The following is a 24,666-nucleotide window of genomic DNA, read 5'->3' as shown; positions in this document are numbered from 1 at the left end:
ATGCTAAGAGAGGCCAGGTTATAAAGCCTCAAGACCTACCCTCACTGATCCATTTACTCCAGCAAGGTTCTGTAGCCTTCCCAAATAGTGCCACTTTACTGGGGCCCCATAAGAACCTGTGGGAAGCGTTTCACATTTCTGTGCAATACTGAGCCTCAAGAATTTAGCTGTCTTATGGGTCACTTGTGGTTTTGGGAAGTTTGGTTACAAATAGTTGTTCCCCCTGGGTATATTGCTTGAATTTGCAGTTGAGCCTTACTTGATGAAAACTTCCTGTTATGAGCTAACATGGGAAGTCTATGTTCTCTTGGTACCCTGACCATCTGTACATGGTCCTCTCATCTCAAGAAAGACATGTCACTGGGCTGTGGCACATGCCTTTAATCCCAGCACTTGACATGTTGAGGTTGGAGGATTTCTGTGAATTCTAGATCAGCCTGATACTACAGAGTGATTTCCAGGTCATCTTGGGCTAGAGTATGATCCTGCCACAAAAAGTCATGGGTACCAAGAGAAGATGGACTTTCTGATGCTCACTCTTGACAGGAAGTCCTCATAGTGATGCAAAACAGTCAACAACTTGGGAAGAGACTGATCCAAGTTTAAACCCAGCTAGGTCCCTGCTCTGTGGATATCACACAGAATTTTAGATCCTTTACTGTAAAGTAGGAATAGAAACATCTTCCTGGCCATAGAATGGTGTAGAGCAGCCAATGTACACTAAAAGTGTTTTGGAAGTGATTGATGGACACAGGACTGGCGAGCACAGACTGAGGCTACATGTCTCCTGATGCAGGCATAGCAGCATCGGCCGTACCAGCTGGCCTTCTCAGGATTCCTGATTATCAGAAGCATAGTAGAGAACAATGCTGTCTTGACATTCCAAAGTGAGCTGAATCAGAAAATGTTTTTGCAATTCATTCTTTATAAATTAGGTTAGACGTTCAGGGAAAAAGTAATTCCTCCTTCTGCTACTTTCTGGGGAGATATTTAATGTTGAGAATTATGATTCCAAGAACCCTCAGGCTCATGAAAAATGTGTCCATTTGCATATTGGACCTCAGAGATTTCTCCTATAGCTACTGTTTTCCTCAAACCCTCAGGGTTGGAGAAAAAAAAAACCGAGTTATTTTGGGCCAAGAAAGTTGTATGTATTAAAAGAAGAAAATAAATAAAAAGTCAAAGCAGGAAAATAGCACTAGGCTGAAAATCATGCTAGATTCTTGTTTCTGCCCTGTCAGCCAAAGGACAGTGGTCTTGGCTCTCAGAGCCTTTTTCTTATTGGAGCCCTCAGCACCTGATAGAAACAGCCTGGCTACTTTCTGCTGACCTGAGATTTCAGGTTTTCCTCCTTCCTCTTTGAATACATTCTCCTTTTCCAGGTGTCCTGGGTTCTGTCCACTAACTTGCAGCTGGTCTCTTTTGCCCAGCTGCCGTGAATGTGGCAGGAGGTGTGCCTCACACTTTTAGGTCATTTTTTCTAATTGTTCTTACTGGTTTGAGTTTCTGGAGGCTTTCAATATATGATCCACTGCATTGAGTCCAAAGTGAGCTCTTCATGTTGGTGCCTAATACCATCTTACCTAGACTCAGTTCTATTCTTCATGTTCAAGTTCCACCTGCTTCCAGAAACATCCCAATAGCTGAGAGATGTGAATGGTCTCTTTCTTCTTATACCACTTCTTCCATGGGAGAGTGTAACACACTTTCAATCTTGTCTTATTTCCCCACTGTGTTATGAATGATGCAAGAACAGCATGCATATGACACATTGTGCATTTGCATACCTCTGTCATCGCTTTTTAACTCAATGCCCATGGGCTCAGCCTCTTCTAATGTAACAGGACTAGAATCCCTTAGTTGTATACTCTGACATTATTTCCCGACACCTGCAAATCTCATCTTCAATACTCTCATGTCTTTTACAGCCATAGGTGCATTTTACCACGGACTGAGAACCTCATAGCTCAATGATGGCAGGAAGAAAAAGTGCTTTTCTCTATCATATTCCCATTTGAAACAATGTGTACCTTGCATTTTATTTTTTACAAAAGAAACAATGTGCATGTGAACAGCAAACCTGTACTAAAGGAATGAATGTGTAGACAGGTGTGAAGTTTACAGGAATAATTGAATGAGTGAATAGTTATGTGGCTTATAGAAATAAGTGAATGGATTTTTATGACATTTAGGAATGAATTAACAGTTATGAGGTTTACAGCAACGAGTGAATAGTTATGAAGTTTATGAGAATGAACAAATGAATAGCTGTGAGGTTTACAGGAGTGAATGAATGAATGAAGTTATAAGATTTATAGGTATGAATGATGAACAGTTATGTGGCTTACAGGAAAAAATGAATAAATGAATGAATTCCTGAGGCTTATAGGAATGAATGAACAGAAATGTGGCTTACATCAAATGAATGAATGACTGAATGAACAGTTGTGAGACTTACTGTTATCAACCATGGTCATGACCAGTTCTTTGCATATTGGCCACCCCAAAATTTTTAGTTTCTTTTGAATGTGTAACCACATGTTCTCAGCATTTTCCAGCTCCTGCAGCCTCCTGATGTCAGAAAATTGCTCTCTCTGCAAAGCAAAAGGCATCAGGTCTACAAGCCTGTACAGAAAACCATCCATTATCCTGTGAGCCAAGTGTCACTTCTGGAGTGGCTTCCAAATGCTGCCAAAGGAACATTATTAGTAACAGTAATGGTAATAATCATGATCACAATAATACATATTAAAATTTAATTCATGTGACACCCAAAGTCCGCAGATCCAGAGCAAGCCATTCTCTAACAAAAGGAGAGAATAAAGTCCAACTTCAGTCAAAGCGAAATATGATAGCACTTCGGCTCATAGCCAGGTTTCAGGCTTCTTGTGGGGGCGAGAAAAGAAAAGGAATTCATCCTACTTCAGACTAAGACTCTGGGAGAGAACTCTGAGATTCAGGGACATAACAGACAGTAGGAAATAATGCATTAGCCTCATTTGAAGTTTAGTTCTCTTAATCACTTGAAATCAAAGCACATAAAATATGACTCCAAGGAGAAATGAAAGAGGCAAGGAAGCTACCTGTCCCAAGGATGTCCAAGTACTCTGCATAGTGACACGACACAGGTTGAGTGAAGGGCCAGGGGGCCCAGGCTAGGTAGATAATGATCAGGAATTTGGAGAGTAAAAAAATAATAAAAAGAGAGAGAATAGACATTTCAGTGATCATGAGGACAGTAACGCCATTTTCACATATAATGATTCAGTGGCTCTAAAATGATAATAGCTAAATAGAGAAGTAGCTTTCATTTATTGTGGCAGTGTTGTACAATGTTGAAAGTTTTGGCCTCTGAAGTCCAACATATTGTGTTTGGGTCATGTTTCCCTTGATTTTTGTGAGATCTTGACTAGGTGAGTAAATTCTGTACACTTCATTTTATCAAGGGAGATTAACTATAAAGTGTGTTAGTAGTCAGGGTTCTCCACCAAACCAATGCCAATTAGAAGACTTATGATGAACCATCTCTAAACTAAAGACTCAGGAAAATAAGGGGTATAATTTAGGCAGGGTCCAGTGGTGTGAAAACTAGAGCCTGTGGCACCCAAGGGCAGGAGAAATTGATATTGCAGCATAAATAAAACTAGTTTCTTCATTCACTATGTGTTCAACTCCATCTCTGGTGAAATAAAGAGGCTTGCCCTTGTTGGAGAGGAGGAAGGACATCTTACTCCTCACGGGCACACCCAGAATGTACTTTTCCAGCCATATAGCATCCTTTAACCCAGACAAGTTCATGCATGAAATTAATCAGCACATAGAGCTTTGCCTGGTAGTTAAAATAATGCTCACTGGGTGTTAACATCTCTCATTCAATGAAAGCTCATTGAGTACTGTGTATTGTTGACACTGAAGCAAAAAGGTAAAGTGATTCCACAGACCTCCATATACACTGTGATCGGTTTTAATGAACACTTTTAGAGCAGGTCTGTATAACCATCTTTAAGTTGTTAGATTTTGAGGCAGAGAACTTGGAAGACAGGAGTCCTGCCTGCCTCCTCTCTGTGTGTTGGGTAGTAGTGAGAGGCAGATGATTAATTAAGTCAATATTATTCATCGTGTAACCTTCCTCCCATGCCACCACCTTCTCCAGGCTGAATTAAAATTCAAAGCAACATTATTTCTGGATGTCAGTCCTCCTCATTAGACAGAAAACATGAAACTGTATTTTGATCTTAATCAATAGCAGCTGAAGAATATTGTGTGTGTGTGTGTGTGTGTGTGTGTGTGTGTGTGTAGCTTCCCTGTATGCATGTGTGTAGAGGCTGGATGAGAACTTTGTGTGTCTTCCTCTGTTGCTCATCTACGTTTTTACTTAAGACAGACTCTCACCAATCCCAGAACTGTTGTTTTTGGTCAAAATGACTGACCAGTAAGCCCCAGTGATTCTCTGGTCTCTTCTCCTGTTAATACTGGTGTTACAGGCCACACCCATATCTTACATGACTGCTGGGGCCATTTCCGGTTCTCATGCTTGCATGGCGAGTTTTCTTGCCCACCGAACCATTGCACCAGGCTCAAGATCGTATTTTTAAATAAAAGTCGAATATACGAATGTGATAAAAATTCAAGGTATCAAAATAGTGTGCAATTGAATTATCTATATTCAGCACCTACCTTCTCATCCTTATCATTACTAGTTAATATTTCCTTCCATAGTCATTTGTAAATTTTCATGTTATTTGAAAAAATGATTTAACTGACAAACCTACTTATATCATAGACACGTTAAAACTTGTCCAAGTGTACCGCAGGAACAGCATGCACTCTTACTGCACACTGCACGCAAGACATTGTCCTAAGCACTGCACAAGCAGTAACACAACACAGCTGGTTCGCAAACTGTGGAGAGGGTCAGGTTCTTTATATTTCTTGTGGCTTGAGGAGAGAATGTGCAATCCAGCAAGGCTGAACTGTACAAGATGTGTTATGTGATCCCTGTGACACACAACTGCTATGACAGAGCCTCTCTCACCCCTTGTCTCCATCCTAAGAACACATCAGCTGAGGCCCAGTTCTGATTATCTTAGCTCATGTTACACGCATTTAAGGATCATTGCTATCCCAATACCTTGGTTGTTTTATTCTGGAGAAACTAGCCTGGCATGTATTAGATGGCCTTCATTATTTTGTTCATGAATTCATAATGTGTTCATTTAGCATTAGTCCAAACACATGCGAAGGCCTTCATTTTCACTGTTACTATATATTTTTCTAAGCAGGGTCTCTCTCTAGCCCAAGCTAAGCTGGAGCTCACTGTAGTCCCAGGCTGGTCTCAAGCTCACAGTGATTCTCCCACCTCAACCTATACTTTTATTTTCATTTAAAATTCCTTTAATGTCGTCAGACCTATGACTGCTTTTAAGGAACGATAATGTAAAATTTTGAATTTCTCAATGACTGACTCTCCTTTTATAGCTTGACAAAAAAATTGTGGTTGGATAATGTTTTCTTCAAGCTGGAACATTAATTTGTGGGAACACCATCAAACTCAGACAGCACAATCAAACTCAGTGGCATTTACATTACATTATTAGAATGTAAACTATATCACTTTGTTGTTCTCAAATGTGTCAGGAATTCTCCATCATTACCACATAAAGCCATGCTCCTTACAATTTTGATGGAGTTGGAGCTCATTAAACCCTTAGCACACCTTAAATATCGTCAGAAAATGAGATGACTCAAAGAATATCTCCTGCTTTTATTTATCTCCCAATTTTAGTACCTGCTATTCTGAGAGCATGGGTTTATGTTGCCAATGTTTAGTATATGGCTGCCAGTTGTATAAATGACCAACATTTAAATGAGAAAGAAAGAAAGAAAGAAAGAAAGAAAGAAAGAAAGAAAGAAAGAAAGAGAGAGAGAGAGAGAGAACAGAACCAATAAATTAGCCATCAAGAAAAATGCAAATCAAAACTCCATTGAGATTCCATCTCACCCTGGTAAGAATGACTAGCATCAAAAAAACAAAGTAAGGGAGATGGAGAGATGGCTTAGTGGTTAAGGCACATGTCTGCCAAGCCTAAGGACTCAGGTTTGATGCTCCAGGTGCCACATAAGCCAGTTGCACATGGTGGCTCATGCATCTGGAGTTTATTTGCAGTGGCTAGAGGTCCTGGTGAGCCCATTCTCTCTCTCTCTCATAAATAAATAAATAAATAAGAATAAAATCTTAAAAAATAGAAAAAACAAAGTATTACTAAATTATGGCTGAATTTTTTTGGGCAGGGAACATGTTGATGGTAAGTGAAATGCATCCAGCCATATGAAAATCAGTATGAAAGTTGTTTATAAAACTAAAAGTAGAACTATTATATGATCCAGCTATACAACTCTGTATTTCCCAGAAGGAATTAAAATCAGCGTATCACCTGCATGTACACATTTCTTCTGGAACTATTCATGATAGCAAAGTACTGTAATCAGTTTGGGTTCCCACTAATAGATGAATAAAGAAAATGGGGTGAATACAGAATGGAGGATTTTTCAGACATCAATGAATGAAGGAAATCATACCATTTACAGGAAAACAGATGGAAGTGGAGATCATCATTTTAAGCAAAATAAGCCAGTCTTGGGAATGCAAGCACTATATGATTTTCTTTAATATGTGGAATCTAAAAACAAAACATTAGAGTGGATAAAGGACTATCAGGGAAGAGCAAAGGGGTCAGGGAAGAATGTAAAAGGGTGATAGGACATGAATGTCATCAAAGTACAGTACATAAACAAATAAAAATATCACAATGAAACACACTGGTATAAATAATATGTGTTAATGAAATACATGAATAAAGAGAAAGTATATGTGCCATGTGTTGATATGAGGCTAATTAAGTGAACTCATATACATCCACTCATTCACAATTAAGCAGCTTAAAGTGGCACGTTTAAAAGACATTCTTATATAAATTTTATCTTTTTAAATTATACAAATCACTTAAGTTTATAAAAATTTACATAATTGCATCACTGTCATTTATCTTTATATATTTTTTTTCAGTCTTTGAAAGAGATGTTTCAAACTTTTCAGTCCTCTGCATCTATGATTTATTATTGCTTATTTTTCTTCTTCCTTCTTTAAAAAAAATATTTGGCGGCTAAATGGTTTGATGCATAAAGGTTTTCTACTGTTTTCTGATGGTGATAAATTGTTCCTTCATCATAATTTTACCAGTGATTTTTCTTAGTTTAATTTGATAGGTATTTGTGTATCTGTGCCAACTTTCTTTTTATTAGTATTTTTAGGCTGCATCACCTATGAAAATCTACTATCTAACACAGAAGTTACGTACCATTACCTCTTGGTACATCTTAGTAAAAGTTTAAAGACACTTCATTTGTTTCACAACCACATGGTGCTCCTTAAAAGAAATAAATATATTTTCTCACATTTTTTAAAAATTTTTATTTATTTATTTTAGAGCGACAGACACAAAGACAGAGGGAGAGAGAGAATGGGCGCACCAGGGCTTCCAGCCTCTGCAAACGAACTCCAGACGCGTGCGCCCCCTTGTGCATCTGACTAACGTGGGACCTGGGGAACCAAGCCTCGAACCTGGGTCCTTAGGCTTCACAGGTAAGCGCTTAACTGCTAAGCCATCTCTCCAGCCCTTTTCTCACAGTTTTGTAGATTAGAAGTCCTAAATCGAAGTGCTCTTAACACGCCTCTCCCCAGGAGGGCTCTCCGGAAAAATCCCTCCTCACATCTTTGGCTTCAGGAGCATTCTGGGAGCCCTGGTGTTCCTTGGCTTGACAAGGTTTCCCTCTAGGCTGTGTTTCAGTCTTCCCAGGGCCTGTATCTCCACTTCCTATGGATTCTCTGCTCGTTAGATCCCAACCTAATTAATCAGTCATTCGTTTCACTTAACTGCATGTACAAAAGCCCTATTTCAAATTAGGACACATTATGAGCTTCTGAGTATATGTGAATTTTGGGAGGATACTGTTCACCCCACTCTAGTGTTAACATCTACTGGATTTTATTACTGATTTATTTCTTCACTAGTGTTTTACACTGCTGTGAAGTTATTTCTGTAAGAGCAAGACATTAGCCTCTTCTGTTCCCTGGTGTATCCATAGTGCTTTTATAGAGACATGGGTATTATTATTTCCTCTATTTTTACTATGAAAATTATAAAATACATTTAAAAAATAAATCTGAAGGTCTAATATTTGCAATGATTAGGCAAGTATCTACAGGTGGTTCCACATTTCCTTTAGTATTTCCTATTTAATGTGTTTATAGCCTAATTGCTATACTTTTCCCAACTTCTACTAGAAAGGCAGAATTTCCTGCACAACTATTTCCCTTGCCTTGAATGCAGGTGAAAAATCATCTAGTAGATCCCTTCATAGCACCTTCCTATCACAGTTGGCATTCTTATGTTTCACAATTTTAAATATATATTTTATTTATTTATTGGAGAGAGAGAGGGAGAGAAAGAGAGATGCAGACAGAAAGACAGTATGGGTGTGCCAGATACATGTGCAAATTTGTGCATCTGGCTTTATGTGGGCACTGGGGATTTGAATCCTTGATTTGCGATACCCTAATAAAAAAAATCTTCAATCCATAGATTTACTGTTATATTTGTTTACCTGTGTTTTTCCCCTCTTTCTGTTGGTCTTCACATCTTTCATCTTGTAATACATTTTTAATGTAGCTGTTTTTTGAGTTAGAGCCTATGAGAATTGATCCAAAGATGTCTTAATGTTGTTCCTACCTTTGAATGGTAATTTGTCTGGCTCTAGAACTCCAGAGTTGACGGTTTTCTCCTCAGTCCTTTGAAGATAATGTTTCACTGCTTTCTGGCATCTGTTGCTCACTGACAATCCATTTGTTCTTCCTGGAATTAATCTCTATTTTTTTTTCTCATTTTTCTTTGATGCTCTGCAGGGTTTGTTTTCATGATAAAACTAGAGTTTTGTTGTATTTGTCTTGCTAAGAACTTGCATCCTGCAAGCAGAAGATGACTGTCTTTAATAATTTATTTTCATTTAGGTTTCCTGAAATATGAGCTCCACAATTCTCTCCCTTCTCTTCCTTGAGCTCCTCTTAGATGATGCTGTATTTTCTCTGTCTTCTCTCTCTCTATTTGCCACTCATTATTCATATCTTTATTTCCACCATTCACAGTGGTACCATGAGATCTTCTATTGTGCAAGACCTTTGATATTTGAATGTCTTTTCAGTTATGTCTAATTTGAGTTAAATTCATGCTATTTATTGGTGAAAGTTTGATTTGGCAATATTTTCTAAATTTCTCATTTTCCTTCCAGATAATATTATTGTCTTTATGTTTCTACTTTACTCTCCTGTATTCTTTTTTGAAGTATATATATATTTTTGCACTTTCAAATGAATTTATTTTTGTTGAGTACCATCCTTTTTCCTACCCCATTCCCCTCTTATCTCCATTCTCCACACTGTGTTTTCCCTAGTACTGTTTATATTTCACATTTATTGTTTTGTACATAACTACCCCATTTTCCAGTTTATATCTCTATATTAACTTTTGGTTATAGCTCTATCTTTGGGGATTTTATTCACATTTACTCCTTATATATAAATATTTATTTATTTTATTTTTCCATACTGTGGAATAGAGTTCCATTGTGTGTGAGTACCACATTTTCATTATGCATTCAATCTGTCACTGGGCACCTAGGCAGTCTCTAATTATTAGCTATGGTAAGTAGAACTGCAATAAATCAACACATATGTACAAGTACTTCTGTCACAGCATGTGGAGTCCTCCAGCCATATTCCAGGAGTGACATGACTGTATTTCATAGGACCTCTATTTCTAACTTTCTGAGAAAGCGCCACACTGATTTGCATAAAGGCTATACTAACTAGTCTTTACTCCCACCAACAGTGTATGAGGTTCCTTGTTCTCTATAATTTTGCCAGCATTTGTTGCCTGTTTTTGGATGACAACCATTCTTACTGGGGTAAGATAGTATCTTAAAATTGTTTTGATTTGCATTTCCTTGATGTCTAGGGAGGTTGAACTTGCTGGCCATTTATTATTTAAATAGATCTGTTTTGTAGGTTGTTAAGGTTGGTTTAGGTCTGTTGTTATTTCCAATTTTTGCAACATTAATTTTATCCATTGTTCCTTACATTCTTGTGGAGCAGTGTGTCATATTAGGTGGTTTCATGGTTTCATTTTATTTTATTTCAATTATTTTATTTTTGAGCTTAGTCTGTTTTTCCCTGTGAGAGCTACTAGAGGGAGTTGCACTAGGGTATGCACCTCTAGAAGAGCCTGAGGCTTTCAGCGGCCCAGGGCTGACCTGCTATGTGGACTTGAGTGTGGCAGCTCAGGTCTTCCTGGCCCTCTTTCATATCCAATGCCCTTGACACAATCAGGTTTCCCAGACCAGCAAAGTAATTTTTAAGGAGGTGCCAGCTGTTCAGGCTCTGCCTTTGGGGACTGAATACATCTCTAGTGTCTCCCAGAACACTCCCTCTCCCTCTCCTTGACATACTTTGTGAGGCCTTCATGGCCAACATATCTTCTATCAGGACTGGGACCTAGGAACTCATTATTTGCTGCTGAGTTCTCTTCCCTGTCTAATAATCTGTTATGTTTTCTGTGTGTATATGAGCATATAGGCTTTTATTAAGAGAAGAGACTTATCCATATCAGTCTAAACAAGTCTAGATTCTAGAAGGAACCCTTCTGCTTAGTGGGGTGCTTGGGTTTCTCTGTGGTCCTTGTGGAAACACTCAGGTCTGACTATAGCCTGAAAACCCACCTGACAAATTACAGAATGTACTGTGTACTAGTCAGAAGCCTTGTGGATGGAAGTTCAATGAGGTTCTTCTATAACAACAAGAAAGTTTCATTCTTTTCTTGCTGTGTGTGTGTGTTTGGTGGTGGTGGTGGTGGTGGTGTGTGTGTGTGATTGTGATATGTGTACATATTGTGTATGCATATGTGTGTGGTATGTGTATTATTGTATGTATGTGTGTGTGTGTGTGTGTGTGTAGATGCATACACATGCAGAGTCCAGAGGAGAATGTTGAGTGTCATCCTCTGCCATTCATCTATGTGTCTTCTGGAGATAACGTCTCTCACTGAATGTAGAGCTACAGCTTTTTTAGTTTGACTGACCAGTGAGCCTCAGTGATACTCCTGCATCTGGTTCCCTAAGCACTGGGGTAAAAGTCATGAATGGCCAAGCCCATCAGTTTTTGAGGCTTCTGGGAATGTAACTCAGGCCCTCAGTCTTGCCCATACCTGCCAAGTTGTCTCCCCAACCCTGGGGATCTCCATTTTCTTGCTGAACATTTATTATTAGGGTTTCCCTATTATCTGGTATCCTTTTGAAATTAGAAAATCTGATTCAGCACTATGCACTTTGCACAAATGCCGAGCAGAGTGATGTATTTGGGAATGCTAGGAGTCCCATAGCATGTCAGGCCTTAGCACTCAGTTCTCATTTGGGATTGAACAAGATAGACTTTAATCCTGATCATTTCCATGTCAAACCTTGGATGAGATTTGACATTAGGCAGTTCCTTCTCCCCATTCAACAATATGTGCTTGTGCAAGAGGGTTTGTTAACTAACAATGGGATGTTGCCTTTTTATTATTTTTATTATTTTTTATTTTGAATGTAAGCAATACATGTTGATACCATCTTTGTATCCATGCCCCTTTTCTGAGGGTTTCTTCACTGGTGATGCAGGTCAATCCCATGGGGATTATGAGTCATACATTATAGAGGGGGAGAGGCAATGTCTCTGTGCATGATGTCCCAACTTGTGGCCTTAACAATCTTTCCACCCCTTCTTCTGCAAGATTCCCTGAGCCATGATGGGACCATTTTAAGTCTACTTCAGTGATGGGCACCTAGGAGCCTCTGGATCTCTTGTTTGGTAGGTGTTGAGTGTCCTCAGTATCTTTCTCCATCACCCTTGTGTTGATATCAGATTCACTAAGAATGTAGCACTCTTGCTCATTTCCCTAGTTACTTTGTGGTTTCAGCTTGGGCTGAGATGGAGAGAACTGAGTGGTTTATCTCCTCATGTCCAGCTCCTATCTGAAAAAGAGAAGCAGATTCTTCAGTGGAGAATGAAGTCAGCATAAATAAAATGAGATAACAATTATTAATTTAGAGAGAATTAAAAGGGTTTAGACTTTCTTATGGTCTAAGGTTACTGGGACCTTGACAACAGAAAGCAGAATCATTACTGGGATATGATTCTGACTTGTTTCCCAGTTTCAAATATTCCATTGAGCAGGTCTGTTAACCAATCTAAGAGCAGTTGGTTACCCACCATGGCTGTGTGCCACTATTACACTTGTGTGAGCATCATGTCAGGTTGTTTGCTTCTGAGTTGTTTAGACTTTGAGTTGCTTGGACAGATGTTGGTTACTTTTCCCCAGTAGCTCATGTAGCACCTTCCATCAGTATATGGGCTAATTGTCTGGGAAGTGGCTCTCCTCAAGATTCCAACCAGGTCTTTCCATGGTCCATACCAATTGCTTTTGGTGTCTTCAACAGTAGAGTCTTATCATAAACCTCTGGTGAGTAATCAAATGCTCTGACATACGTCTGTCTTATTTGTTTTGGGAGATCTAGTAGGTCTTTCTGTTCAACAGCTCATTGTGGATGTAGAGCACATCCTAGTATAGCAAATTACAGGCCAGCACCAGGGAAAAAGAAAAAAAAGCTGAAGAAGAAAGAGAAACAGGAGAAATTTGAGGCGATGCTCGTCTCACTCTCTCTAGGGCCTTTTGGGACCCTCAAGAAGACCTTAGATGGATAGTGCCTTTTTAGGAGAAGAGTAATTTCCTCTGAGGCAGGGATCAGTGAGAAGGTAGCACTGGATAGACTGGAGTGTAGTTTCAGTTACACCCAACTCTTCTCTTACCATGTTCCTTGGTTTCTGTCTACCCATAGCTGTCAATGCTATTTGAAAGATGAAGTATGAGCCAAGTGTGTCTCTTAGTCCAATTAAAATGAATTAGAATATTAATTTAAATTCTCAGTGAACAGAGAATCTTGAGCCAGATTGTCTTCAGGGAGAGGTGAATGCCAGAGTGTTTGAAGGTCCAGAAAGCTCTCTCACAAGTATGTAAGCAGTTTTATACAATCTTCTCTTTTTACAGAGGAGCTCTTGAACAAGCGGAGTGGGCTCCATGACTCCCTAGGACGTAGAGCAAGTTATGGGTTCTTCACACACTGAGGTATGTGTTTGTTTGTTTATTTGTCTTGAAGTAGGGTTGCACCGTATTGCAGGCTGACCTGGAATTCACTATGTAGTCCCAGGCTAGCTTCAAACTCACATCAATTCTCCTAACTCAGCCTTCTGAGGGCTGATAGTAAAGGCATATACCACCACACCGGGCACACACCAAGGTTTCGGGCATCTCGCAGTACTTCAACTGTCTGCCTTGAGGCCCTACAACTGGTGATCTTGAGCAGAGTAGTTATATCCATCAGTGCAGACCAATATTTGACCTTGAATATTTATTCTCATATATATCATTTGTCCTTACTCCTAGTCAGCAACTTTCAGTTCAGTGTGTATGGACTATGAATAAAACTGTAACTGTATTGTATATATGTAAGTAGAATGGTTGAGATGGGTAGAGGATATGATGGAGAATGGAATTTCAAAGGGGAAGTGGGGGGGCGAAGGGAGGGTATTACCATGGGATATTTTTTATAATCATGGAAAATGTTAATAAAAATTGAGAAAAAGAAAGAATGGCAAAAAAAAACAAAACACAAAAAACAACACTGTAACTGCTATTCTTCCACACAGTGTAGGATAGCCATGTGACCTTGCTCTGGTAATGATTAGGGGGAGGGGCTGAAGTAGAAGCCTGCATTTGTTCTGCAGCTCCCTTCTTGCTGGGAGGCAGAATAGCTGGTACTTGAGCTGGAGTCTCTGAGGTAGAAGGTATAATCTGAGGGTGCAAAGAAACCATGAAGAAGGGCTCCAGTCCTTCACAAATTCAATGAGCTCCCTTGCCTGCTCTACATTGTGAATATCCACACCTCTTATGGGCAGGGGAAATAAGTTTACATCTTGTTTAAATGTTGGTTTCAGTACTGTGTCGTTCTGAACTGAGGTCTAGTCTTTTAACTGCAGGAGTTTGTTGCGTGGATTTTCCTGGGGAGAAATGAACAAATGTCTGTATACTCCAGATAGTACATACAATGCCAATTCCATCCAAGTGTAGATCAATGAACCCATGAATCTGCTGGGATTCTTACGGGAGCATGGGTGTAGGGGTAGTTACAGGGGCATGGAGACTGGTGGATCTTCTAGCCAACTCTGCAGGGAACTTTAAGGATGTAGCTTCCATGAGCCATCACTCATGCTGGGGTGGGATTTATCTACATGCAACTTCCTGAGTGTCACCCATGTTCCTACAACCTCTGGCATGTTGCTTTCAGTGACCTTACCATGTTCAATGAGTAACCTGTACCTACATTCCTGTAAATTAATCCTCACCCATATTGCTATAGAGAACCTCTTACCATGTTGCTGTAAGTAACCTTTCACTCATGTTCTTATAAGTTAACCCTCACCCATGTTATGGTAATTGACTCCTCACCCATTTTCCTGTAAATAACCCTAATGAACTCATTGGTTTGCCAAGCTATGGTGGTTGAATCATTGATTTGCTCTACCATTGGTACCCTATGTGGATGAACAGACATTCTCCATGTCTCTCCAGAGAGCGTTACAGAATAGTTCTATATTGTGCGCTTCCATCATTTAAGAACATCAAGAAGCTAGTGCACTATAGCAGGTACCTTTTTAGTACAGGGACAAAACACAAGACCAGAAACTGTTTGTGAAAGGAAAAGATTCATTTCAGCATAGAGCTTGGAGGGAAGAATCATAACGACATGGGAAACAGGGAAGAACAGATAGCTGGGGCATCGCTGCTTTCCATAGCAGCCGGAAGGAAGGAGCCCAGTGAGCAGGCTCTGACCCCCAGTAGGCTGGACCAAGACACCTCAAGATCTGCTCTCATCCACATATCACTTCCAGCAAGGCTCCATCTCACAAAGGCTCCACAGCTGACCTGCGTTCCCCGAGAATTCTCCAAGGTTATTCAGCAGCAGCTTCCTCAGTGCAGGAAGATCTGTGTCCCTGGAAACTGGGAGCACTGGTGTTGTGGAATGAAGCCTGCTATGAGACTGTTTTGAGCATGCACATTTGGCATTTTTCTTCCTCTGCCTTCCTGATTACTTTTCTTGAAAGTACAAAGAGCTAATTAAGTTAGAATAACACAAATTTAAAGTATATACTATTAATAGGGAGTAGGTTGCAATGCAAATTTTATAACTGATTTAAAAAGATGCCATTTGGAGAATAATATGCCAAACTTACTCCCCCTATTTGACTCAGACTGAGGAAAACTAGTGCTTTAATTACAAACTAGACAAATGCTGTCTGTGAGTTCAGATATAATGAGCTTTCAGAAAGCAATGAGAAGGAAAATGATCATTTCTTTTGTGGGTTTTCTCTGTGGCACACTATATTTGCATCTGTTTGGTGTACTTTTCTATTAAGTTGTAAAGTCACTGTTTCAAGTATAAGGCAGAAAATCCTTATGAAGGGTCATGGTGACAGGCAGTCGATCCCTTTGAAGGATAGTTATACCCTGGACTGGACAGTTTCCAGAGCCACCATGAATGAGCCAGACCTCTGCAAAGCCAAGGTCCTGACCAGTTCTCCTCTTTACTGACTGGTGAAGACCTCTAGTTGATAGTACCAGCCAGTGCATTTCTTGTTGAATGTACAGCCAGATATGAGGCTTGTCCGTAACTCCCACTGTGATCAACCCTCACTGTACCCTACTTCTGTAGTCTCTATCTTGATTGATTTCTTAGGCATCTGCAATTCCCTCAGACTTCTACAGGGGTGACAGTGACCTGCTGCTTGGCGTTGACAAGTAGAAGGTTTTTGGCTTTTACATACCAGGTGACTGTCTTTGGATCTCATATCAGCTGGATTGATGATATTTATACCATTGTATCAGCAGATGCATTAACTCTTTTCTTCTGAACTTCATGTTCCTTTATCCATTGAGGATTGTTATACATTTCTATGATGCATTTTAATCATAACCCTCTCCAATTACCTTCTCCTGTCCCCTTTCCCTGTGTCCCTTCATGTTTTAGGAAGATGGAAACACCTATACCTGACCATAGTTACATTGCTAGTTTATAGTGAAATAACCCCCACAGAATGTTTGGGAGATATTTGCGGAATAACAAATGAGTCTTTTATCTTCAGAGTAAAGTTTAATCTCTTTTACATAATATTCAATGTGATAGTTTGAAGGTATGTCCCCCAATAGACTCAGGTATTTTACTAATGTTTTTCTCCTGCTGCCTGATTGGAGCAGATGTCACTGGGGGTGGATCTGATTTCTAGCCTGAAGGTAAAGCAGAATGCTTGAGCTCTGCCTAGGTTCCCTGCTGTTTGACTACCAGTTTGGCTCTTGTTTGTGGTGCTGGCTGTGTGGTTGTACCTCTCTGTTTGGATCTGTGAAAGGGGACCAGCTTCTTGTGACATCCTCAGGACTTCCCCTGGATCTGTATGCTCCAAATCAATCCCTCCAATAAACTGTGTTGGGTTGGGAAGTTCACCAGCAGCATATAGATTATGGATTATGAAATCCAAGAAAGTTCAAAATCTGCCTTTAAACTTTGTTGCTCTCTGTTTCCTGTTCTTCCATAACAGCAGCCTAATGACCTTACAGAAAATACCACAATGTCCTAGATAGATATTGGCTCTTCAGCTGTGTCCTTGCTGAGAGCACCACAGGAAAGCCTTTAAGGCAAGTTCTCACAACATTTTAATGACACCCCTCCTAAAGTACTGTGGAATGAAAGGAATAGCAGATACTCACCGAGGATCAGCTATATTGTTATGAGTTGGCTGTCAGCACTACTTGAGGTGGGGAGGACACACAAGACAGGAACAAAGGAAGGGAGGGCACAGCATAATGGCCCAAGGTCATCCACATCCACCTTAGAATCCCTGCCTATGGCATTCTTTTGTTTTTTTCAAGGTATGGTCTTGCTGATTTGGGAGTCACTATGGAGTCTCAGGCTGGCCTCGAACTCACGGTGATCCTTCTACCTCTGCTTCCCGAGTGCTGGGATTAAAGGTCTGTGCCACCACACCTGGTTATGCCTATGGCATTCTTTAAGAACAAAGGGTGAGTTTGTGAGATTGAGAGGCAATAGTTCTAAATGCTAGTTGTTTGGCTCAATGAAATGTGTCTAGCTCATATTTCCTGTCTGTGATCACTGTGGGTTCCAGTAGCAGTGACTGTTGTGCATTTCCTGTGGGGCCCATTCCCTGTGAACTCCACAGTGCGGGAGTTGTCTCTGTATGAATGCCACCAGCATTCACACACACTAGGTCAACTTCCACCTGAATCTAAATAATTAGATGTGGGATGTATTATGTAGAAAATATCCATGTGAACTTGCAGAAAAATGACAGAGTAAATATTACATTTATTTTCAAGGTCCAGATTTTCATGATGTTATAATGTGTAAAGGACCCAAGCACATGCATTAGTCAGAGCTCATTTGATTCTAATAAAATTTTGCCAACCTGGAAAAATAAAGATCTTGATGAGGAATCCTAAGCTTATTGCTCCTTTCGTTTGGAATAAACGGCCCTCCTATACCCATCTATTGCTGCTCTCACCACTTCAGTGATCTCTGTGTCAGTCAAATTTCCTCTCACTCTCTAATTACACATTAGGATTTTGTTAAAAGTGTCAGTGAGGGCTGGAGAGATGGCTTAGTGGTTAAGCGCTTGCCTGTGAAGCCTAAGGACCCCGGTTCGAGGCTCGGTTCCCCTGGTCCCACGTTAGCCAGATGCACAAGGGGGCGCTCACGTCTGGAGTTCGTTTGCAGAGGCTGGAAGCCCTGGCGCGCCCATTCTCTCTCTCTCCCTCTATGTGTCTTTCTCTCTGTGTCTGTCTCTCTCAAATAAATAAATAAATAAAAATTTAAAAAAAAAGTGTCAGTGACAGGGCCAGGGAGATTGCTGTGGTTAGAGGTGTTTGCTAGCAAAGCCTGCTTGACCAGATTTGATTCCCCAGCACCCACTTAAATCAAGAAGTGCAAAATGAAAAAAAAAAAAAAGTGCATTTAGTCCTCTGTAGTGCCAAAGGTCCTGGCCCTGGTGTGCTCATGGTTTCTCTCTCTCTCTCTTTCTCTCTCAAATAAATAAAAGATTTAAAATGCCAGTGACATAGAATTAGACCCATCTGAGGTTGGGAGGTTTAATTATACTAACTTCCTCAAGTAATGCCATATACACCATATGTTTCTTCTCTGGATCCTTAGTTTCTTAAGGATGAGGAGTCTCTCCTAACAATTATATACTAAGTAAAGTGACCTGAGTATGGGAGATGGACAATACGTGACCACTGGCTTATGATCTCTCCATCTGTCAGCCCTGGTCCATCTAGTTTCACTTGCAGTTCCTGCTATGTATAACTGTGTTTGAATTCCCTGTTTATCCTATCTTAGTCTGGATCTTTCTATCTATATCACTGTGCCAATTAATTTATTGCTTCCTTAAGCTTATTTTCTTCTTCCACCAGAGTATAACTGGAGCTATCAGGAATTCTTGTCTTTTTTTTTTTTTTTTTTCACTGATAAACTTCAGTTAAGTTACTCTGAATTATGTTTGGTATAGGAGGATGGATGCTTAACAAATATTTGGCAAATGAGCAAATAAATGATTGAACCCGAAACAGGTCTATTCTGATTCAGCTTGTACTCTTGAAGTTAATTTGTGAAATGGTGCTGTCTTGTATGTTGATGATTCATTTCTGCCAAGCATTCCTACCACAGTTCTGTTCACCTGCCAACTCCCCTGCTGGACCCCCCAGCTCTCAGACTGTCTGCATAGACCAATTTTCTCATGTCCTTGGAACTAGCCCCTCCTTACGGCCTCAAAATACCAGTAGTAAGTCATAATCACTGAACAATAGATATAAATAACCATTTTTTTGGCAGCATAGCATCTGCCTGATTTATTCTACGGCTGAGCAAGGAAGCCTTAGACTCCCTTAGAATACATGGGGCTCCCCCAGGAAATAAAGGTGACATGGCTTGGATCCATTTTATCACAGATGGCCCTCATTGCCACATTTCTAAATGGTTGTTGTCTGGACAAGCCAGTTGGGTCAGAGTGGCTGGCTTCAGATGCTTTTGGCTTGCTAACAAGCTACTTGGCTGAATCTTTTTACCTTGAGGTCACTGGTTTGCAAGTAGCCCAGATTTCTGGTGATAAAGAGCACTTCTGTTTGACAGATGGGCTATAGTATGTCTGACAAATGATATGTTTTTAGGACAGGCCATGGTAAAGGATTGCTTCTTATTCTTATGATTAGAAAAGACTCTGAACCTGTCCTTTCCCTTCCTGTGGGCATGTTCTCTGGGGCAGTTGGTGGTAGCTAGACATTTGGTAGGGTACCTGACACCAAGATATGGTGGGTTTGAGCATGTGCATACATGTCTGTCGACCTCAGGAAGATAAGGAAGCCATGGTAGAGGGGGAGGCAGGCGGTGTTGTCAGTAGGAGTTACTGTATAGTGGACAGCAGGAGGAGCTTCCTGGCTTATGTTATTAAACTGTCAATGACTTCTAGTGGATTCCTGGTTAAGGTAATGCTTTTCAGACTCCCTGTTCTACAAAATAGATTTCTGCATTATCCATATATTGGCCTGCATGTGTGCAAGGTAGTTGTAAACTGTGGAGAGCTGTAGAAACAAAAACTAAGTGAGCCACTAGTAGTGCCCTTTCCTAGTTACTTGAAGACTCCTTTGTTTTGGTGCAATTTCTACCCTCATAGGCCAACAATTCTCCTCTTCGTGCCATAAACAGGAAGGTTTTTCCATCTAACAGGCACTGGTGATAAAACCACCATTACATATTACCTGATCCGTTTGGTCAAACAGCTGTGTGTTCCAATGTGTAATATAAGAGATTTCCTTCTAAGAGAAGTTCTATACAGTAACTTTCATTTTATTCATTAATTGATTCAACTATTTGAAAAGTATTGATCAGATGGTGTTCTAGACATGGGGTATGAGGTACAATGAGTCAGTCAAGGTTGCTGCCATTATAGAGTTGTTTGGAAAATGGCAAAGAATTTCTTGGGCACAGTTGAATATATGTTTCATGAAGCAACAACCCTATTGTGAGGGTTGTGCTTAGTGCTAATGACTTTTAAAAGATAATTCTACTTCTAGGAACTTACTCTAAGAAAAAAATTACATGTTGCACAAATAACTATTTTTCAAGAATGTGTTCTACACTATTTATGTTAGTAAGCAAGTAGAGAACTAGATGGATAACTATTAACAGGAGCAAATTTAAAGCAATGGTCAACATATCCACTGACTGGTACAATGTATCTAATCTTGCATGTATGATACTCTGATTCTAATCCAATGAAGAAAAAATAGTGGATCTCTATGGATAAAATGAGATAAAAATATGGTAAAATATTCTCATTCCAAGTTATGAGAAAGACTTGTTGTCTTTCTTGGATTATGGCAAATACTTGCATTTGTACTCTCATTTCTTTGCTATGGTCCTAAGGAAATAGCTCTCCTAGCCTTATTTCTAAAACAGATATAAATGTGACCTTGGTGGGTGTTTGTAAATTTCCAAAGAGGTAATGTATGCTGAAGTGTACATAGCAAATAGTACCTGGGCCAGAATTAGAAGTTAATGATCATCTCTTTATATTAGATAATTAATACGCATTACTTCATTACTCAGATGAAGCTCAATCAATATTACAAAGAGAAAGAAAGAGAAGGGGGCTGCTGTCTTCTGACAAGCCAGACATCAAAGGCCTCTGTTGCAGTCCGGTTCGCATTGCTGGTAGGAATCACCCAACAAGAGTAGCTTCTGGGAAAAAAGAGATTTATTTTGGCTTACAGGCTTGAGGGGAAGCTTCACAATGGCAGGGGAAAACGATGGCATGAGCAGAGGGTGGACATCACCTCCTGGCCAACAGAAGGTGGACAACAGCAACAGGAGGGTGTGCCAAACACTGGCATGGGGAACCTGGCTATAAAGCCCATCAGCCCGCCCCCAACAATACACTCCCTCCAGGAGGCCTTAATTCCCAAATATCCATCAGCTGGGAACCTAGCATTCAGAACACCTAAGTTTATGGGGGACACCTGAATCAAACCACCACATTCTGCCCCTGGCCCCCATAAACTGATATCCATACATGATGTCAAATACAATGCATTCAGTCTGACTTTAAAAGTCCCCATAGTTTTTATCAATTCCAATGATGTTCATACATCCCCATAGTTCAAGATCTTTTAACTGAGCCATAATACCAAAAAATAACCTCAAAAAACCCATAATGGCACAAAATAAATATTCACACTGCAAAAGATGGCATTGGGCATAGCAAAGAAACATTCAACCAATACAAGATTTAAAACAACCAGGGCAAACATCAAACTCTGTAGCTTCAAGTCCAGCAACTTAAACCAGTGACAAATCTTCAAGTCCGATAATTCTAACCAGCAACAAGTCTCTGGCATTCCAATTCCGCCCCTCCAGCTAGGCTACTCACAGTCCTGGAAAACTTCATCGGGGCCGGCAGCTCCTCGGCAGCCATCTCATGGTCCTGGCATCTCCATTGAGTCTCCACTGCAAGCCACGGTTCATCCTCATGGCCCCATGTGGTCTCTATGCAGGCAACCATCAAACCCGCTTCACACTGTCCATGGCCATTTCCAAAACACAAGACCGTGTTGCAAACTCAATGACCCTCTTTCCAGCATTTCTTCTACTCCATGATACCAGGTAGGGTGCCAGTTTGTTAATCCAGGGGGGAATAAAGGAGACTTTGAAGAATAGGACACTCCTTGAGCACCCAGGCCCTTTCAGAAGAGTTGACATTCTTTCTGTTGCTCCAGCACAGGTCAGCTAGCCCAGTTTCATAGGTTGTAATCTCTCAGTTGCAGCTGAACAGGCAGCAGTTCACCCAAAGATTTTCCTTTCTGTGCCATATCCCTCTGCACACACCAGTTCATTTCTACGCAAAGCAACCCTGCACAACTTCTCAGGACATGGGCATAAGAGCAAGCTTCTCACACAAACTGCTAGCCCAGTCCAGGCAAAGCTCTTTCTCACCCTCATAAACCAAACCTCACAGTCCATAGTTCTTACTGCCTTCAGGTCTTGCAGCTCTGACCAGAATAGTCCATCAAGCTGTACTTACAGCACTGCAAGGCATCTCTTAGGCCAAAGTTTCAACTTCTTCCACTTTCCTCTTGAAAATCAGCTCCAAAAAGGCTGAAGCCACAGTCAGGTGTCTAGCAGCAACCCCACTCCTCGGTACCACTTTACTGTTGCAGTCCGGTTCACATTGCTGGTAGGAATCACTCAACAAGAGTATCTTCTGGAAAAAAAAGAGATTTATTTTGGCTTACAGGCTCGAGGGGAAGCTTCACGATGGCAGGGGAAAACGATGGCATGAGAAGAGGGTGGACATCACCCCCTGGCCAACAGAAGGTGGACAACAGCAACAGGAGGGTGTGCCAAACACTGGGATGGGGAAACTGGCTATAAAGCCCATAAGCCCTCCCCCAACAATACACTCCCTCCAGGAGGCCTTAATTCCCAAATATCCATCAGCTGGAACCTAGCATTCAGAACACCTAAGTTTATGGGGGACACCTGAATCAAACCACCACAGCCTCTAATATGTATCCTCCATCACATGGCTAAAAAATGTCAGCTTAACAATCAGACAGTGACCATGGCAAAAGGAATTGTCTTAAGAAATTTAATTTGGAGCATGCATCCTAAGGGCATCATACCCTGGGAGAAATTAGGAGATGCAGGCAGAGCTAAACTGTGGGTTCTGTCTAAGAAGGGATGCTGTCATGGTGACTCCCTGCTGGGCGGAGGTCATCTTGCGGGACATGGAAGTCCACCTTTGAATCAGGTGGAAGGATGAATTCCACTGGACTGTTTCCCTTCTACCCACCTGATGCCATGAGTCCATGAGATATTCTAGCAGGGTTCTAGGTGCCCAGGAAAGGCCTTGAACCCCAAAAACTAAGTTCTAATTTTAATCAAATAATTGAATAAAAGCGAAGACTGAGAAGAATAATTATTAAATTATTACATTTATTGAGGGAAGTACAGAGCCAGGGAAAGGTATCTACATGGCTAGAGATCCCATGTGGAGGGCCTGGAAAAACTGGACAGAGAAAAGAGAGAAAAGAAAGTTCAAGGAGCTCCTTCCATGTGGGGAGCTGGTGGGGATAAAGGAGTCCATGTGGAGAATGAGGGCTAGGGTGCCCCCCAGCTGGTCCTGGCCAGAGATAGCCTAGGCCCAGCTGATGGAAAAACTCACCCATATCTGGAAGTTTTGAAGTGATCAGAAAGCCTGATTTTACCCTGCAATGGTATTTATTAACTTATAGTGGTGGGCTGTCTTCAAGCTGAGATGAACCAGAGGGTTAGGTGCTATCTCAGGAAGAGGTTAGCTCAGGCACAAAATTCCTGGGACTGAACTTAACCAACCACAGTGTTTAAATACTATGAAAGACCTCCCTCCCAGGAGGAGTCCTGGCTATTTGTGGAGAAACAGGTCTAGGGAACTAGGCAAGATATAAGAAATCAGATTATCTTTGATTTCTAACAAGTGCAAACTTTTCTGCAAACTTCATACAGGGATCACATCTCCCTAACTGTACCCTTTCTCAACATCAAAGGCAAGTTTCTCCTTTGTCTCTTCCTAGAAACCACAACAAGCACATCTGATTACTTTCCAAAGGGCTAATGTGGTGCTGATTTCTGCTTCTGCTACTACTGACCGAGCCACCCTGCACAGGAGCACCATGATCCCATGAGCCTCAAGCATTCTAGGTTTCAGCTCTGGCTGCACTGTATGACAAGAATAGGGAGATGATCTGGTCTTCACAGTAGGAAGCATCATATTAAACCTTGAGCACTTGACTCCAGGCACATTTACCTGGGAGAAGTTCCTAGACCCTATAAGTGCTGTTTTCTCATCTAACAGGAAGGAGGATTCACTCACAGAAGAAATAAATGAAAACCAACTGTGAGAACAATATGGCATGTTTTACCCTTTCCTTTTTCTTTTCCATTTTTCTCTTTGCTCTCATCTTCCTCTACCCCTAAGATTTCACTAATTTTTCCTTGAATTTTTCAGTTCCTCCAACAACAAAGATAGTATTTCACACCAATGTCTGGTTCCTATAAGTTAAGTTCTCAATTCTTTTTCAGTTAACCTTAAAATAAAAACTAAACAGGATTTTGAAGTGGAAAGAGAAGGAAGGTGGGGAGGGAGGGACAGATGAAGGGAGATAGTGAAGAAGAAATGAAGGAAGGAAAAAGGAAGGAAGGGAGGAAGGAAGGAAGGAAGAAAAGAAGAAAGGAAGAAAGAAAGAAAGAAGAGAGGGAGGGGAAAAATAAGAAAACATCTAAGCAAAAGCCAGTCCTGTGAGGTAGATGACATGATGCTGGCTCTGCAGGGTTGAAAGCTGAGACCACAGCAAATGCAGTGCT

Source organism: Jaculus jaculus, chromosome 2, assembly GCF_020740685.1.
Source record: "Jaculus jaculus isolate mJacJac1 chromosome 2, mJacJac1.mat.Y.cur, whole genome shotgun sequence".
Classification (NCBI taxonomy): Eukaryota; Metazoa; Chordata; class Mammalia; order Rodentia; family Dipodidae; genus Jaculus; species Jaculus jaculus.
Note: the sequence above shows the minus strand (reverse complement) of the source record.